Genomic DNA, 3,240 nt, shown 5'->3' with positions numbered 1-3,240 from the left:
CATCTCAACTGCTGTCGTCTGCTGCACACCTCGTGCACGATGTGAACTGACAACTCCGGGCGTGCAAGCGTGCAAAGAACTCGTGCCCCAAAATGCCTGCACGATGTCAAATCGAGGATGGCAGTGCAGGTGGCGCCAGCTGCACTTGTCAAATCGAGGGCCAGAGTGCAGCACCTGTGAACTAGTGCCGAAAGTGCAGCCAAATCGAGGTGTTTGAATTTTGGCGGATATGACGTAATGAATTGCCTATTTTTGTTTTTTGTTTGCGTGTACTCTCGGACACAGACGCTTTTTTTTTTATCGCCGCCTCCAGGCTTCAGGTGCTTTTTTTTTTTTCCTTTTCAATTTTGGCGCGCAGTGGCACAAGCAAGCGGGAGGCTTTTCGCGCCGCGTTGTTTCAGATTGACCGGACTGGAATGTATTCTGCAAAATAGACTGGGTGGCACCCATCCTTGCAAGTTTCTCCAGACTTTCGTAAGTACAGCGAAAACGCAGCGCAAAACACGGCGGCACTCCGTACTTTCCTCGCCAATTTAGGAGAGCTCATGGCGCCGCTCTCCTCAAAGTTTTTCTGCATCGATGCGCTATTGCTAGTGATCTTGCTGTGAGTCGGTGGCTTCGTAGAGGATCTACGCAGCTCTTTTCCGTGCGCCAGGAAGCAGTCCCTTCAATACCCATGCTTCGATCGGTCGCCGGCGGCTCATTTTCGAGTGCGCCTCCGTTTTGCTCCCGAATAGCCCTGTCTTAGCAAAAGCAACCATTTCTATTTTTTGTTTCAGTGTGTGCCGAAATAATCTTGCTGCACAGCGATTTTGGGATCTTGGCTACGTCGCAGCTTCTGCTCATGGGCTCTCCTGCACCATGAATGCCTTGTGCCTCATGAAAGGTGGGTACAAAATGTGTGCTGGCAAAAACAGATTGCTCCACAAGAGCGCTACTATATGAAATAGAAGTTACCTTATTTATGAAGCTGGGGCACTGGGCATACATTTCGGTCAGCACCGTCGCAGCCAAAGCAGTAGAAAAGGGGGAAGGGGGGGGGGGGGGGGGGGCTGTATTATATATCTGCCGGATTGTTCTAACCACTAGAAAGGACTAACCCGGCCATACGACTACATTTGTATAACATTTTAGCTAACCGTGATGATGTTAATGTTGACATTTTTGCATCAACTCTAGGTGAATTCAAATTCTGTTTCTAGTTATGACTGTATATTGTCTTGTGTACCATACAAGATAATTGCTGTTCGTGGGCACGGTAAAAAACTAAGTTTTTCAATATTCACCAGCAAATCTACTCGGTGACAGTGCTATTTCTGTGGCCATTATATAGATCCTTTTTTGTATTTCTGACTAGAGCGGGTGAAATCGCTTTTTTCAGCTGTAGCGCGTTACCAAAATAAATGCTGGTGCATATTTTCCAGTAATTGTCAAATACAGTGAGAGGGCATTCAGGTGCACAAAATAGAACTAGGCTGAGCCAGTCTGTTCCATATGGAGTGCCCACGTAGGCCTGTCATGGTAGGAAATAGAATTGTATAATTGCTCAAAGAGCTTTCTAGTAGCATGTTTTGATGGGCTAGCTGGCACACCACTGCAGTGTGGTTTGGCTGTGCGAACAGGCCAAGGACGAAAAGAACGCGCATGGAAATGCCAAGTTTGTTTTATCATTTCTTCATCTCCGTGCTTCTTCGGTTTACACTGCCAAATCATATTCACGCTTTCCTATATGTTATCTTGCAAGCAGCAAATGCACTGCTTTTACTGATAGAACATTAAATGTTTCCATATGAGTGCCATGTGACAGCTACTAGCATTATACTTTCCTTCTGTGTTGCAGTGGGATCATTCATGTCTTACCTTTCCCAGGAGCCGGCATTTATTGCATTTTTCTGATTTCCAGGCCCTTCCCTGTCTGATGCGTGTGCTGGAACAGGAATCTCTTGGAGGCGATTTGCATCTTTTGTCCATCATCTTGATTTCGTCTCCACATAGGTAATAGCCACTGTGGTGGCTCAGGATTGGTGTGCTCAATTGTTAAACCCAAGGACACAGAATGACATCCTGGTTGCGGTAGTCCATTTACAATGGAGGCGAAAAGCAATGCCGTGAACTGTGTGATGTTGGCACACATTTAAAGACAAGGTTGTAGAAATTTCTGGAGGCCTTCACTAAAGCATGTATTTATGTCCCATTAATATGGAAACAGTCTGTCCGGGCAATAAAGAGGGAGAAAATCCAATGAGGTCATTGAGAGCATATTTACCACTGTGGCAGGTGCCTACTCTGTTGGGGGGGGGGGGGGGGGCACAGCTAGTATTATTGCGACATATCTGTAGTGCTTCCTGATATATATTTTTTTACATAGTGGCCATGCAGACCAGTTGGTGCAAACCTAACTTGCTGGACATGGACATGGGAAGCCAAGGACATGGGAACTCAATACAAAGAAGTACATGGGACAACACTGTTTGGTCTGAGACCCATTTCCAAAGCATTTCACCCCAAGAGAGCCAAGCATCGGGTCAGGGGAAATCCTGTACCAGTTGGAAAACTGTTGGGTACCTGGTGGAACCTGGAATCGAACCTGGTACCTTCTGAATGCACAGCAGATATTGTTCCTTATATTTCTTTTTCTTGTGTTCCCGTGTCTTTGGCTGGTCCAATATGTTAGATTTAAGTTTAGTACAATACCCCAAGAAAACAAAAATGACAAAATATTTTTGGTCAGTACATAATCTAATTGCCCACTGTTATTTTAGTTTTCATATCATTGTTTGTCTATAAAATATATATCCATGAAATTTGTTGCCACTTAACTAAATTTGTGTAGAGCTAAGCACAATATCACCGATCTAGTTTTTTTTTGTGTGTGTGTGTTCAGTAAAGACTATCAGTGTTAAAGAAACATTGTTCTACATGCATATTTGACAAAGGCTAAGTTTCAGAAATAAAAAGCACAGTTATAGGTTCCTGAAAATTTTCAGACAGCTCGTCCCAGTGTATATATTTTTGTTTTTAAGAACATTGTGAGTACGCTGAGCATTGATGTCTTCTTGCAATGAAATTTTTTCTAGCTTGGTCAGTTCTTTCAAGACCAAACTTATTATCATTTAACCATAATCATCACGGATCTGGTGTGTGAATTCACCCTAAGCGCTCTGAAAAAAAAAAAAAAAGAGAGAGAGAGAGAGAGACGAAAATGTACTGCATACACCAGCGCACCTTTGACCACGGCCT

The 3,240-nt window shown here is 44.0% G+C and overlaps 1 long non-coding RNA gene across 1 annotated transcript; it reads left to right on the top strand.

Annotated features, from left to right (window-relative positions):
- The first annotated feature begins 387 nt into the window (after nt 1-387).
- Nucleotides 388-2,226, top strand: LOC146190196 (uncharacterized). Its single transcript, XR_014707341.1, has 3 exons — nt 388-474; nt 780-886; nt 1,904-2,226. It is a non-coding gene; the product is annotated as an uncharacterized LOC146190196 (long non-coding RNA).
- The last annotated feature ends 1,014 nt before the right edge of the window (nt 2,227-3,240 follow it).

This window comes from Amblyomma maculatum, chromosome 5 (genome assembly GCF_055883805.1).
Source record: "Amblyomma maculatum isolate TAMU_Amacu chromosome 5, ASM5588380v1, whole genome shotgun sequence".
In the NCBI taxonomy this organism is placed as follows: Eukaryota; Metazoa; Arthropoda; class Arachnida; order Ixodida; family Ixodidae; genus Amblyomma; species Amblyomma maculatum.
This window is presented reverse-complemented; position numbering and strand designations above follow the sequence as displayed.